Source organism: Dermacentor variabilis, chromosome 8 (assembly GCF_050947875.1).
Source record: "Dermacentor variabilis isolate Ectoservices chromosome 8, ASM5094787v1, whole genome shotgun sequence".
Classification (NCBI taxonomy): Eukaryota; Metazoa; Arthropoda; class Arachnida; order Ixodida; family Ixodidae; genus Dermacentor; species Dermacentor variabilis.
The window spans coordinates 168,630,950-168,646,442 of NC_134575.1; the positions used below are offsets into that span (position 1 = coordinate 168,630,950).

The 15,493-nt window shown below is 47.0% G+C and overlaps 1 protein-coding gene across 3 annotated transcripts in view; it reads right to left on the minus strand.

The window, feature by feature from the left end:
* The window catches only part of LOC142590718 (beta-hexosaminidase subunit alpha-like), a 190,130-nt gene extending 183,273 nt beyond the window's left edge, over window positions 1-6,857 (minus strand). Inside the window, exon 1 of one of the 3 annotated variants that reach the window (XM_075703143.1) lies at window positions 6,690-6,857. The gene's annotated coding sequence lies outside the window, so the exon portion shown is untranslated. The remainder of the gene's footprint in view (window positions 1-6,689) is intronic. The other 2 variants (XM_075703144.1, XM_075703146.1) reach the window with 2 other exon arrangements.
* Window positions 6,858-15,493: the final 8,636 nt, after the last annotated feature.

Sequence of the window (15,493 nt, forward strand, 5' to 3'; positions counted from 1 at the left end):
ACTCGCACATAAAGCATGCAGCTCGCGGTCACGATGTTATCGCCCGTGGACTTTATAAGGTACATGAGGGCGATGGCGATGGCAGGAATGCGCCTGGAGTGTACATATAATTGCTATCGTAATAATATAATTAGACTATCCGGCAACTGAAGCGTCCCATAGCTCGTTACCTTAAGCAAAACAAGTAACAAAATCTAACTTTCACCATGCGACAATTTGCTGCGCTAGAACGTCTTCTTTTATGTGTCGGGCGGGGGCCCTGAAATAAATAAAACGCAAAGGAAAGCATGGTGGCCCCAATCGAATACCTACTTTGGGCACCTAACGTGGCTACTGAAGGATTATCGAAGAAATAGTGAGACGCTTGGTCTACGGAGAGTCATACGCATACTGCTCGGTATCGTACACCCGCAAGACAAGATTTTCCGGAGAGGTTGCGCTCAGGCGAACAGGTTGAAATCCATCGAGGCCCCACAGTGATGGCGGCAAGCCATTATTTTTTGTTTTTCTTGTCTGCTAGCCAGAGAGCGTCCAAAACTATGTAAAGCGAAAATCCACTCGGTCAGAGAAAAACGAACGCGCACTGAAGTGCACCGCGCAGTGGTCTGGGCAACACAAGAAAAAATTTCGACGGTGGTTGACTTCGACTTTAAGAGTGGAGCCTGACAGCATTCAGAGATCCCTGGCAGCTTCTCACACTTCCTGGCAACTGGAGCGCATGTAACCGTAATGTTTGTCGGGAACCGCTGGTCGCGACTGCTGTGAACGAAGGCAGGCTTTGTGTTTGAACCGTGGCCTCTTGCGCGGGCCGCGATGCGGCGGAAGCGAGCGCCAGCTGGAGCTATTGCAAGGAACCGGGCGGGCCACTCCGTGGCCCCCAAGACACCCGCGCGCCGGCGTGCGAGAATGGCGGATGCTGCGGCTGGTCTGTGAATTGTAGAAATGCTGAAAAAGGGGTTTCTTTGAGTTTTCGTGCAACGGCATTACGTTTGCTCGTACAGTCAAATTACAATCCGAGAGCTAACATGTCTGTAGATTGTGTGTAAGTCATAGTTTACGATTTTTACATACATTTTAGCTTGGGAAATTAATCATACCTCGTTTGTGAAGCAGCGCACTGATATGGACAAGGCAAAGGCACGCGGAAATACACGACACTCGCTGCACGACACTCGTGTGTCTTCGCCGTGTCCTTGTGAGTGCGCTGCTTCACCATCAATGTATGATGGTGAAGCAATGTATGATGCTCCTTCCGTTGGCCATGGCATCAGAGTGCTAAAGATAATGAGAAGTGAGTGGTAAAGGCAAGCGAGGGTGGTGAAAGGTTTGCTGAGAGCGACGCTGGACGCTCCAGGGAGACAACATGGTGCCTGCAGGAAGTGGACCGAGTTCCTGGAGATCATCAGTAGCGGCACGGAATTCCTGTGGCAGAGGACCTTACCCGGCCTGCGTGACAGCATCCCTAAGAAGAAACCTACCGGGCCTTGTGGCGTCAGGACCTTCGGCGAGGTTAGTCTTCCAGACTACGTTGAAGGTGTTCTTGAACTTGGCCCCAAGTTCGCCGTAGATCCAAGGTTGAGCGCGCCGGAACTTCTAAGCATTGGGCGAAGGATTTCAAAGTGCGCCCCACAAGGTGAAGTGAATCGATGTATCTCCGAAGGGGTCGATGTGGTTTCGCGCAATAAACCAATGGTCTCACGCGTACCGGTGAAGCGCGCAACTTCGTTTTTGAGGAAGAACGGTCTGTGTGTTTTGCCAGTGGACAAGAAAGGTGGCTTTGTTGTCCTCAAGGGAGGTGTGTTTTTAATACGAAAGCCTGCTCTGCGATTGCCTCTGTGTTCGACCAGTGTAGTAATGTATCTCTCAGAAAAATCAAGCTAGAAGCAAAGCGTCTTTGTAAGAAGGCAGACCTTAGTCAGTTGGTTCGTGAAATTGACAACGCCAAATCTGGTTGCCTTCAAATTATGTTTAGTGCGAAGACGCACAAACCCGATTGCCCATTTAGGGTAATAGATTCAGAAACAGGGTCACGGCAGAAAAAGTTCGCTCTTTTCTTGCAAGATAAGCTGCGAATTCTTAATATTGACGACCCATTTTCAGTTAGGAGCTCTGCAGAAATCGTAGATTTCCTGAAAGAATATTCTGACAAAAGCTTATCAGTTTGCTCCTTTGACATAAAGGACTTGTACTACTCCTTGCCTCAAAAGAAACTAATACCTTGCGTGGAAGAGTGCATAGACGAGTATGGCGTGGTTTTGTTCCAAAATTCAGCCGGTTTGTCCGTTCAGGGCTTTTTAGATATGCTTAGTTGCTACTTTCACTCTACATATTCAGCATGGAATGACGACATATTCATTCAAAAGCAAGGCGTTTGCATCGGTTCATGTTTGGCGCCCATACTAAGTGGTATTTTTCTAGCTCACCATAACAGAAACCTGTCCCGTACCTTGTCGGAGCACAGGGTGGTTAAAGTTGTCAGATACGTTGACGACTATCTCGTTCTTTTTGAACCAGACGCACGTTTTACAGTAGGCAAGCTTTACGAAGTATTTTCTGCGGGCCTTAGCCCACTTACTCTCACGGTTGAAGAGCCCTCCAATAACGTGCTGCGCTTCCTAGATATTCAGCTCGAGTTCATGGAACGGCACACGTGTTGGGAGTATAAACCTAGAGCTAATAAGCCCCTGTTATCGTATAGGTCAGCCCACTCGAAGATTGTCAAGAGGAGCATTGCCAACTTATGCTTTGGAAATGCTCTAAAGAAGTCTTGCCACCAGAAGATCTATACGAGCCTTATGGATCAATCGGGAAGGTTATCAGCAGCAGGGTTTCCGGAATCAGTGCAAGTTTCGGTCGTCGAGGGGCTGCTAAAGAGGTGCAGGTCAGATAGCACAATTCAGGACACGGGAAATCAAGGGACGGAACGTAGAAGGAAGGTAGCGGTAGTGCCCTACCTGCATAGAACGGCACATAAACTTAAGAAAATGGCAAGCTGGGTGGACACAAAAGTGGTCTTTTCCGCACCAGAAAAGCTGGCAAAAATATGTCGATTGACGGACCCGTACCGTAAGCCAGCTGCCGGATGCTCTACGAATCATCGAAAAGCGCCTGTGGGATGCGTAGACTGTTGTATATGAGCTTCCGCTGTCCTGTGAGAAAAAATACATCGGACAGACAGGGAGATATCTTAATGACCGATTACGGGAACATTGCCAAACTGTGAAAAATAAGCAATACGGTCATCTGTCAACCCACTGTCAAGAATGCGGCTGTGCGCCGGTGTATGAATCCTGCCGGGTTCTTTCGAAGCACAAAGATAAAGACGTGCGCAAGATCATTGAAGCTCAGGCTATCTGGCGGAATAGAGACACGTGTGTTAGTGCCCCTTCAATCGACCTGTTAGATAAGGAAACGACTTTTTTGGATGGGTAAGATTTGGATAAGGTGGCGCCACTGTGCATGTGTTATATAGGTGTATTTCCTGAAAATCACGCTGTTGAAGTTAGCGCATTGTGTTGTCGTCTCCCTTCCGTCCTTGTTTGCCGGCGCTAAATATGCTTTCAATTTAACAACACGCCAAACAAATGGCAATGCTACAATTTATTCACCCACTCGCCCAACTTTCCACATTGTTGAGGAATTCAATTAGCTCAGTAAATTCCTTGCGCCACATGGAGGGCCTGGGTATGCGTCGTTCGAAGATCTCTTTGCCGAAACAACGTCCCATGCTGACACCGGATTTTCAGCGACACGGAATCCTTGACGCATGCGCTCTGGCTGCCTCTGGCAGCCCACGCGTATCGAGAACAAGAAAATTTAAGAAGCTCAATGGGTCCTCGAGAATGAAAGTCAAAGTATAAATAAATAAGAACGTAGTTACCTTTGCTGGCTTTAGTGTCATGACATCGCTGCTTTGGCGCAGGTGAAAGAAAATGTTTATATTGTTTTCTATGACATGACGCCACAAATGAACCACCACAACGCTTAGTCACATCGGACCTCGCTGCGTGATTTGTCAGCTTATGTAATATTGTGTTGATTTGGCTTGTCTCGTTGTCTGGTCCATTGTACGACTTTAGAAAAGTCAATGCACCTTTGGTGTCAATTCTTTATAACAACATCAAATCCACAAACTTACAAAGCACGACTTTCTAAATGTCAATGCACCATTCGCATCAAATGTTGAAAAGAACTTTACACCCATAAAGTTTCGGAATAGAAATCCAGGCGCTCCATAGATACCACGGCCCCCACGAGCTGCCGCGACGAGCCCGCTCACCATGAAAACGCCCTTAAAGCTTAGTGCTCGTGTTGGCTCCTTGAATCGTATGACTCCATGTTCATGGGCGTAGCCACAAAATCCAGCCGGAGTTCGCAATGTTCGCGCCAAAATCTCTTTTCGAGTGTGAAGAAGACATTCTAGACAAAAACCAGAATGATTTCCGGCGCCGGGGGTAGTTATGGTCGGCGGTGCATGACAGCACAAAAAGTTTTTTGGGAGGGGGGGGGGGGCTGATGCCGCATAAGCCCCCCCCCCCGACTCCCAGCTACGCCCCTGCTCAGCTACACCAAGCTGTGAGCTCTCGGCGCACTCAGTCCCTATTGTAGATCGCCTTGGAGGTAGGACCCTGGCGGTCACGCGAAGAGCGCCGCCCTACCTACCCCTCCGCCCCCCCCCCCGCCCCTTCCCTGAGCCACGGTTCCTCGCTTACGATGGAAGGCGGCACGCACGTTCTGCGTTTTCCACCCTTGCGCGCGCTAAAGAGGAAGCTTTAGCTCAGGTGCTCCTATACTAAATACATGTAAGAGGAGAATTCGTATTTCTCGGCAACCACTGCACCAAATTTGACGAGGTTTGCTGCATATAAAAGAAAAACTTACAGTATAGTGACTGTTTGCTTTGGATTTTTGATTTAGGTTGTCAATTTTTTATAAAAGATTAGCAAAAATGAAAGTATCAAGTTCAAACTCTATAACTTAACAATGAAAAATGATAACACAATTCTGTGAATTGCATCTAGTTGTACATCTAAAGCGCACAAAATTGACGTGTTACACATGAATATAAAAATATTAGCAATAGAAAGTACAGCTTTTGGAAAACTCTTCTAACCTACGTAACCAATTCACGTGGGATGTAAAATTACACATCGAATTTGTACGCTTTGAACGATCTAATGGATGCCTTTTACGGAACCGCGATATATGTTTTTCATGCAGAGCTGTGAATTTGTGAACTTCGTGGTTCTATATTTTTTAAAACCGTCGAATATTTGAAAATCTTTTTAACCACATTCAAGCCCTAAATTGTCATTACTCTTCCAACAGTCACTAGAATTTAACTTTCTCTCACAAATGCACCAAATTTCATTGAAATCGGTCCAGGGTCTATCTCAGAAAAATGTTTTTGCGTTTTGCATGTATTTGAATTGGCCACGTCGGAGCTGGGCCCGACCTAAAGCTTCCTCTTAAGCGAGCAGCCATCGTCGCCTTACACTCGCAGGCTTTCGCTTGCGAATACACCATATGGCGCCCGGCGGCTATGTGTCGCACTTGGACATCGACGGTGAGGACGACGGTAAAAATGCTCCCGAAGTTTCCACATAATTGTTATTGCAACGAAAATATACTAAACAACCAGAAACCTCTTTGTCATCAAAACTCTTGCTTCCCAAAGCCATGTATGTATCCTGTTGTCTTCCGAAGCTGTTGAGCTGATGCACAGTTCTTCATTTTCTTCTCACTGGGCAGTCTGAGTGCGTTCAATGAGGAACACATGTCTTCTGGCACGATCACGCTGTGCATATGTCGATACGTCGTTAAGATAAAACTGTGCCTGGACAACAAGGACATGTGTGGTGCCAGAGTTTGTACTGTCGAAGGTGTGTGTAATGGCGAGATGAGGGCTGAAATTATTGTTCGTTGCTACTCGGTACCTTGAAATGGGGGGGGGGGGGTTGTTGTCATGCGTTCCGCCCCTTTCATTGTCTTAGAGAACTCGATAACGCTCGTGCTACAGTCATAATCGTATAGTGCAAAAACTTCATTACATCTCTGTGCACAAATAAAATAGACGGTTTGGGTGAGCAGGAGCAGGAAAGAATTACCAAAAGCTTGTGGCAAATTCAGTCACTTTAGAATCCATAAAAAGCATTGCTAAAAGTTACTTTAGACGGAATCATAGACCTGCAGAAGCATCTACGCTACTTACGAAGACGAAAAATGAACACGTTTATGCACCTGTGATGCGCAAGTGGTAGTCATTGTTTCATAGTGAAGTATAATCCCTTCATTGTTATAGTTTTCGGCAGGACCAACAATGAGGCTGAAACCTGAACATCATCTAATACTAAGGAAGGAAATAAACTAGGGATGAACACTTTTTTCTTATGACATAATCTCAAGAACAGGGGAGATTAAACACAAGAATCAGGAACAGAATTGTAACGAAAATATTTGCGTGATGCGTGGAATATTTATTATCCAGCCGTGGGATAGTTTTAATCTTTTCCTGCTCTTAATGACAAAAGAACGCGCTGAAATATTGAAACACAAACTTTCACGACGCATACGAAAATGCGGCAGTGCCTTAATGTGCATAATGCACAACAGACTTCATAAAACTGTCATACTTTAGGCGCCATTTTTCAGAAATAAAAGAAGAAAGCGTTGTCAATCAATGTACTCACGTGCTTGGTTTGGATGAGTGTCGCTGTCCGCAGGTGAGGCCACTGCCAAGTGGGAAGCAAAAAGAGAAATGTGCTAAACCGTAGAGCCGGCCTTGCGAGTCTGCAATCTTATCGCTGCCGGGAGCCCTCAACTGGCGGAAGGCTAGCGGGGGCGGAACGGAGTCGTGATACGCTGTCTCTCGCAGACCGACTGGGCGGCCTCAAGGAGAGCGGCGGCTCCTTTGCTGCTCGCCCATCTCGTCCGCGTCGAAGACGAGAGGAGGGGGCAGAGCACGTGCACAATGTTCGGTGCAGTACAGTCCGGAAGCAATGAACTGGAACGGGTATACACACGGTGACCCTACTTTACACGAAATTTGTTTCTCTGTTTGTGTTAATGGTCTCGCTCCCGCGGAAGTGTTTCTTAGAGGCCCTCGCTATCAGTACCATTGATGGGACAACATGTGCTTTATATGTATATGGATACCTACCGAGAACGTGGAACATCTCGCGTATTAGGCCTGGTGTATTACACGATTTGATTATCGCTACGTTCGGATGAACGCATACGTTACAATCATAGCCAACCCCACTATTTATACAGCACTGGTTAGCACCTGATAGCAACACAGAGGCTGCAGCAATGGGATGCACAACGAATGGCCACAGGAAAGACAAAAGAACAAAACGTATGAATACAGGAAATACAGGAAATTCTACAGCTGATCAGAAAAACAAAACCAACCGACCGGCGAACCATTTCGCCTATGCGTGCATCCTTTTTCTTCCGCAGCATTTCGAGTTTGAGCCACGCCATTGCTCAGCAGCAGTCGGTTCATCATCATCATCATCAGCAGCAGCAGCCTATTTCTTTTTTTTTTTGTCCACTGCAGGGCGAAGGCTTCTCCCTGCAATCTGTAGTGACCCCTGTTGTGCACGGAGCCAGTTAATTGCGCACTAATATGGAGCTTCTTGCTTGTTGCTTCATACACACAGCTACCAACACAAGCGAAAAACAAAAACCAGAAGCAGTGTTAGGCTGCATAATAACCAAATTATTTTTTTTTTCGGCATGACGTGACTGACGTCGTATTGGAGGATAGTTAGTATTTTACCAATAAATTGAAACCTCGAACCATTTAAGAGCCCGTATCTCAACATTACAGGCATCAGAGGTGGACAATGATGGAATGTATCGAACGTTAGCTATATAGTACCAGCATTACCGTGCCGTATAATTCTTGCGCTACAACTACTGATTTTGAGCGCCCCTTCTGCGAGAGCAGGCGAAAAAAAGAAAAGGAAGCCGACATTCTGCTGTCTAAAGGGAGCCGCACGGAGTTAAAATTCGGGCAATTGGTATCTCCGATGGCTTTTTCCATTTCAATAAAATGTGTTTCGTTATGTTCTATTCAAGCTGAAAACTGCGGTTTGGTTTGCAGCACCATTGTTTTAAATATAAATATAATAAAAATATCCAGCGTCACCTTTTTCTAGAGTCGACACAGACGCAAGGTGAGCGCTGCATACAATTGGCGAAGCAGGCGGGGTGACGAGCACCTTCTCGCCCACGAAGTGCCCTCTAACCCTTACCCCCTCCCTTTAATTGACTTCGACTGCCCGCAGAGCCCTACACGCCTCAGCATTTATGCTTCTTTGTTCCGCTGGCCATCCTGACGTTACGCAAAAGAAAATCGCTCCCCGTCTCTTCCTTCCCCTCGCGAACCGGCCGACTGAAGAGAGCGATTAAGGCGCCTCGAAACAATGAGGCACTTTTAGTTTGTTTGTCGTGATCGCTTCGAAACGAGGGTCGGTGCAGACAAGATCCCACCACTGTACGGCTAGATTTTATTTTTAGTTATCTCTTCCTGTTGTTGGCGCTTGTCCAGCATCTCCTGCGGGAAGCAAGAAAGCGAGAGGGAAGCGAAGAGACACCCATGACTTCATTCTCTCAGTGCGAAACCGGGTCGTACCGTTATCGGAAGCAACCCACATCGGAAGAGAAAACGAGTTGGGGGAAAGCGCAGGAAGAAGGACATTGTTGGCCTATTGTCCTTTTTTCACTCTTCCGTGGTGAGCGCCACCGCAAATATTAGGGCGACATTGTCCAACCGAATGGACGGAAATTAGTTGGCTATGTTTGTCTGTCATTCTTATTAGACCAACGCGTACAAAAGCACTATCGGGTGACTGTCGTTTTTGTGTCTTCAGGCCACATCCTTATCGACAGCTTTGTTAGCGCATTCATTCCACTTTGTATTACTATGTGGTATTTATTGTAATATATTGTAATATGAACTTGTAATTACTCAAATATATATGGCAGGGCATTACTTGCCAAATCCACGACTCTATTATGACGCACGCCCTAGTGGGGGACAAGTTTAATAACCCGGGGATCTTCAGCGTGCCCGAAATGCGCGGCACACGGGGGTTCTTGCATTTCGAGCCAATCGAAATGCAGGCAACGCGCCCAGCATTCCATGCCGCGTTCTCGAGCGTAGCTCTGCAACGCCATAGCTACTAAGCTGCTACGGCGGCCCTCGTTATCTATCCTTGTTTGGTGCAATCGTTACATATGGTTCTACTGGACGCCCTAAATTTGCTGTCAGTCGTCTTTACCACCTTTCGTGGCTCCTCTATACCTTTCCGATTTTGCAAATGGTGGTCTTCAAAACTCTGTATATCGGTTGTCCCACGTAACTTGAGTCAAATATTAAAAATGTGCGAATGCCTCGTAGCTGGACAGAACAAAGATAATGTTGTTTGCCGTCGCTTGGATATACTAAGATTATTTTTTTATTCTGCTTAATCAGATATTCAGTCCTAATTAAGTAGTCAGATTCTCAGATATTGCAATTAGATGAAAAGTATCAATGAGCAAATTGTAGAGAAACATGAAAAACTCCCGATACCGCTGTCTGTTGCTCAATACGTGCTACATAAACGTGTTTTTCCGAGCGCGAAAGCAGCTCGCGAATACACGCAAAATTGCCGCGTGACTCGAGACATTTTGCATTTATTCGCGGGCTTCTTTGACGCTAGAAAAAAAAATTATGTAGCATGCATTGAACAACAGAAAGTGTTATCAGGACTTCCTCTGCAATTTTAACATTGCCAAGTGCAGCACGTGGCCAAAACAAACAGGTTTGTACTTAGAATATCTTCAGGCAGTTAACCTGAATGATGCGTACGAATTTCCTAGTAACGACGTGGTGTTGAGTGGTCGTGCGCTGGCGTGTTTGATGTAATTACGAGCACGACCGCGAAATAATAATAAGAATCATGAAACGGAGAAGCGCGGTTTCAACACCGAAGTGTTAAGTGGGACCTTCACAAGACGACGTAAAAGGGGCGAGTGAAAGCAATGTTCACTCGTGTTATAGAGAACCAGCAGAGGATGTGGACGGGGGGTGGAATGGCGAGGGGAGATGCATGAAACGCAGGAAACGTGTGCAGTTTTCTCTGGAACGTCGGTATCGGGCGGCGTCGGCGGGCCGTCGTTCCTCTTGTTCGCTGTGTTCGGCAGCGCGTTGCTGTAGTTCCCCGCTCTGCGCAGCGTCGTTCATTTGTTTGTCACGTAATCTGCATTCACGCTCATAATCTGCATTTTTGCGTTACCGTTATTCACTGAATCTGGGCGCCATTACGGCAAACGCGACAGCGCTGCGGCGACACGAACTGCTGTGGAAGGCGGCGCAAGGTGCGCTGATGAGGTTCCGAGCCGAAGCCGTGGCGGCGCCATAGTTCTGGTGCGTGCCTGATTGTACACGTCACGTGGTCACGTGCCTCAGCTTGCGCCATCGTTGTCGTCTTCTGCAGCTTGCGGGCCCTATCTAAATCGATCATCTTACGCGAATGAGGAACGGAAGTAGTTTTCTCGTTAGGTAACCATAGAAACGCTTACGCTTTAAGAACAGAAACGGTTAAGTATGCGCTGTATGCGGAGTTCGCTAAGGTAGACGAGGGGAAGGATCTGAATGGAAAGAAATCGAGTCGATCGGCAGACAGTGTGATGTCGATGCTAGACTAAGGAAAATTGAGAATATTCACTATTCAATGTGAGATTGCGAAACATGTCTTATAGCTCAAAAATGAGTTAAATATGGAACGTGATACGCGGAAAGTGGTAGAAGAGAGACTGCCAGCAGCAGAAGGAATGCTTAACAGGTTCGCCATCCTGAATAAAAATGGTAATGACGATATAATGGCGTCTCCCGGTGTCAAAGGACCAGAAGTGCCGACAAATCACATGGAATGCTTATTACGCGTAAAAGGCGTGAAACGTGCGCTTTCGACTGCTGTAAGGAGGTTCACCTACGATGAGCACCTAGTCAAAGCCGACTAGGTTCTCAGAGGCGATTCTATAGAGGGTGAAATGCAAGAAAGGAGCGGCAGTAGGGACGTTTTTAGGGTAGACATTGTGCTATGTCATGCAGCGAGCTAGGGAAAAGTTCGCGGAGAATGCATAGGTACGCAACCTGAATGCTGGCGGCCTGAATGGCGTGCTAAAGCATCAAAAAGGCAGGAGTAGCCCAGCATTTGACGGAGAGTGTAGACTTGCGCGAGATCTCCCCGCGTCTGCAGATTTTGGTGTGCACGCTGCCGGAGGAGTTTTAACGTCACACTAACCTACAAAGGAGCGGTTGCGGCCGCTGATGAGGGTATATGGAGAGTCAGCCGAGAAAAAGGCTTCGAGGTTGTGGAAGTGAACGGTGCAGTGACAAGGTGTTGTCGTTTTCAACGAGACGGAATGCACTTAAATAATAAGCAAGAACGAAAAGTGGGCTCGCGACTTGCAGGTCGTGCAGTTCTCTTCTTTCTTTTTTTTGGGGGGGGGGAAGGGCGGGGGCATGGGCGATTAGAAGGCCAGAGTAGGTGCTAATGAAGAACGTCCCCTAGTGAAACATCAGACTAGAATCACCATCAATACCAGAAAGAGCAGGAAAAGAAAGAAGAAAGATCACTGAGCATTATTATTATTATTATTATTATTATTATTATTATTATTATTATTATTATTATTATTATTATTATTATTATTATTATTAGCACCTTCTGCTGCGTTAGAGGTCTGACCAACGTCTTGGTTAGGTGCTCCGCAGCTGCTGTGGACTCAGGGCCATAGGTTAATTGGGTAATTGTAGACATCATCAGCGAGGTTGTGGACGAATACTGCACCAGGGAGGGCAATTCCTGTTCCGGTGAGGGAGTGTTTCTTCAAGGTTAGTGGGCCTTCCTAATTTGGGTGTACCTGGATTAGCATAGCCCCACTCGCTCTCGGCATCTTTAGCTGGTGTCGGGCGTCACTCCAAGCCTCCAAATATAGTGCACTAGAGAATGTCAAAAAAAAAAGAAAGAAAAAAGAGGGCGGGGGATTTGGACTTCCGACTACCGCAACAGAAGCGAACTTCCGACTAGCGCAATGTCACGACACCTTGAACTTAATTTCATCCAGTTTCCCCGCAACTGCTGTCGTGTTTGTAGTAGTAGCGTTTCCTTGCCTTCTCAAGTCGCCTTTTCCCTTATCCACCCCCTTTTAAGGGAACTGCAAGCGAAGAGTAGCAAGGCTGTTATTCAATTGTTTAGCGACTGTGTTGGTTGTACGCATTATCTGCCTCCTCTCTACAATTTTATCTAGCTTTCCTCTGGACTTGGGTATAGTAGAAAGGTAAGCGCTGCAATTTCTGCAGTGCTTTTGTGGAGGGTCACCGATAATTACAGCTGTCAAGAACCTATTGTGGCGATCGACGCCACATATGTATATACACGCTCTGAACAACCTCCGACGCAGCGTGCAAGACAGCAGCAGCAGCAGTAGTGGGGAAGTCAATGGAAAAAGCAAAGAAGGCATTGCTTTAAGACAAGACAAGAAAGAAAGACCTACACAACGCTGATTTGCGCACAGAAAAATATGTCAAGGACGGAGGTGCTGGGCCAGGGAAGCGAAGAAACCACCGCAACAAGTGGGAGGGCGGGTAGATGCATGGCCTCGAAGTTCATGCAGAAACAGAAATGTGGGAATGTTAGCGGCCGTAGCGCCGTTCAACAAACCGGTGAATTTTGAAGAGTGTAGTAGTGACTAACGAAAAAACAATATTAGGAAGGAGTTGACGGATACAAGGAGGAGGGGGGGGGGAATGCATAAAAGGCGTCAAGAACGAAGCTGGAGGATAACTATACACATAGGGAGAGCGTCTCGTCACTGCCCGATCGCTCAACACGATGGGACGGCAGTGGCCAGTCACCTAGCTGAGGCTCACCTACCCCGTCGTAACACGTGCTGCTTGCTGCGGAGAGCCCATCCTTGTAAGTATGCGCACTGTCATGTTAACACATGCCCTTACGGTACGAAGTGCGCAATGCTCATATTTGTATCTGTCCCTATATATGCAGCCCCTTGTCTGATAATAAACACACTTTGTTCCCTGTCTCCCGACCGTTCACATGGTGTCAGAAGTGGGGCGGCGACGCGTTTCGCAAGCCGCGTTCACCGCTGTTCTTCCCCGCCCCCTCGTCCAGCTGCACCCCTAGTACACTCCAGAGAAAGAAGTATGGCGTCGACGGTTCTACCACCGCCAAAGCCATTGGAAAGTACGGGTGACGCTGACCAGAACTGGATCATCTGGAAAAGTAAGTTTACTCTATTTTCTACGGCGACCGGACTAAGGAAGCAGCCTAAAGAAGTTCAGGCAGCAACATTTCTTGTGACAGTTGGTGAAGAAGCAAGGCGGGTGTTCTATACCTTCAAATTCGCAAATGAGGACGAAAAGCAAGACCTCGATAAGCTCACTGAAAAATTCGAAACCCACTACAAACCAGCGAAGAATTTAACGTTCAACGAGTTTCGTTTTGGCTCCCGAGATCAAGGTGAGGGCGAATCTTTTAACGAGTGGCTGATCGAGATCCGAACTCTTGCTCGCTTGTGTGAATTCGGAGAACTGGAGGAGAGATTACTGCGCAGTTGAATAATTCTAGGAGTTAGAGACAAGGACCTGCAGCAGAAACTTCTGTCTGAAAATCCGTCGTATGCCAAAACAGTGGAAATATGCCGAGCAAGGGAACAAGCGAAGGAGCACTTTAACGAGATCAGGGAGGCAGAAGTAAGCGCAACTGATGAGGCCGCCGTACATGCTGTGAAATCAAAAGCAAGCCTCGGAATTTGCTCAAACTGCTCTTACACACACGGAAAAGCAAAGTGCCCTGCGCAAGGCAAGCGCTGTAACAAGTGTGGCGGCCGAAACCACTTCGCGCGGGCGTGTCGCCAACCAGAAGCGAGACCGAGGGGCCAAGCATGTAAAATAAAACAGGTCCAAATGGCAGAGGACGAGGGCTATTTTCTTCGAACCCTCGAAGTCAATGCAATTGATGGCCACGACCGCTGGTCAGCGACTGTCGACATCGCAGGTTCCGCCATACGCTGCAAAATTGATACCGGAGCCAACTGTTGCGTCATGCCCGAAGTGACACTCGGAAACTTAACTACGAAGCCAGCACAAGACTGCTGCTCTACGCTGCGGTCGTTTTTCGGGCACATAGAAAAGGCGACGAAGAAGATCGAGCTTCAGGTCGCCAGTACAACGCAGTCTACCACGGCGCTATTCTTCATCGTGAAACAAGCGGTTCCTGTTACATTGAGTGGCAAGGTGGCTGAACGCTTAGGCAGGGGGGGGGACACTCCGTATACATCCCATTGGCCGTTTTCGAGCAGACGCTCTTTCGACGCTAGCGCCAAGGTCCCCTTCAGTTACGGCCCTAACCAATGGGCGACGCATTAAGCAAAATGGCGGCGCACATGATTGTTTACGTTGTCATGGCAACAGCAACAGCAGCCGCGCGGCACCTCCTCTCCCAAACGTTTTTCTTTCCTTTTTGTTTTTATTATGCCGACCCGCTCCACTCCCTTTCCCCCTTTCCCCCATGCCGCGCGCGCCGCTCACTTTTTTTTTGTTTTTACCCGTAAGCGGCGCGTTTTTTCTTTTTTATAGCGCGCTTGTTACCGCGCGCCACGCGCCAGCTCGCAAGCAATGCGTCCGCTACGCCGCGCATTGGCATTACTTGCGAGCTGGCGCGTGGTGCGCCGTGGGCTATGCGTTGGCACGCACGCAGTCTTGCCCATACTTATATTATACCAGCATGTGCCGGGACATAAAAAAAATTCCACTTTCAACACAACAGATGTTTAGTCTCGCTTTATTGACTTCGTTTCTGAAAAGAGATTTTTCTTACAACGTGGTGTGATACACGCTCAAAAAATGAGCAAAAGCGAGAGGTGCATGACATATACAAGAGTACTAAAGACAAGAGTTCACAGATGGTGAAATAACAAAAGAAAGTGCTAGAAAACGCGAAGGCCATTTCATGTACACACACATAAAACAAGATTTTTATATAACGTCCTCAAGACCTAAATGTAGACGAGCTCCTGATGTGCACTAAGATATTGCACAAAATTGGACGACGTGTATGACATAGTCATGACAACTATAAAAAGGGAAAACTCACTAGTAATGGCAAAAACAATGACACGCAAAATACCTGAAAGATAGAATAAAATGCTAACATTGTTTGATTGAGAGCCATACCAAAAGAACGCTTACTTATAAATCCGCACGAAAGTATATGAAATGCTTGAGATGTTCATTACTGCTGAACAAATTGAAAAAAACATGGCAGAAAAAAATAATATTGTACTAAAAACTGAAACACACATTATCACATTATTTTGCACTTGGCCACAACTTGAGTAACGGTGGCAAGGGAACAGAAGATAGTCGGCTTTTGCAGCAGCACATAGAAAACATTCGCAGAAAGGCTTATTCCTC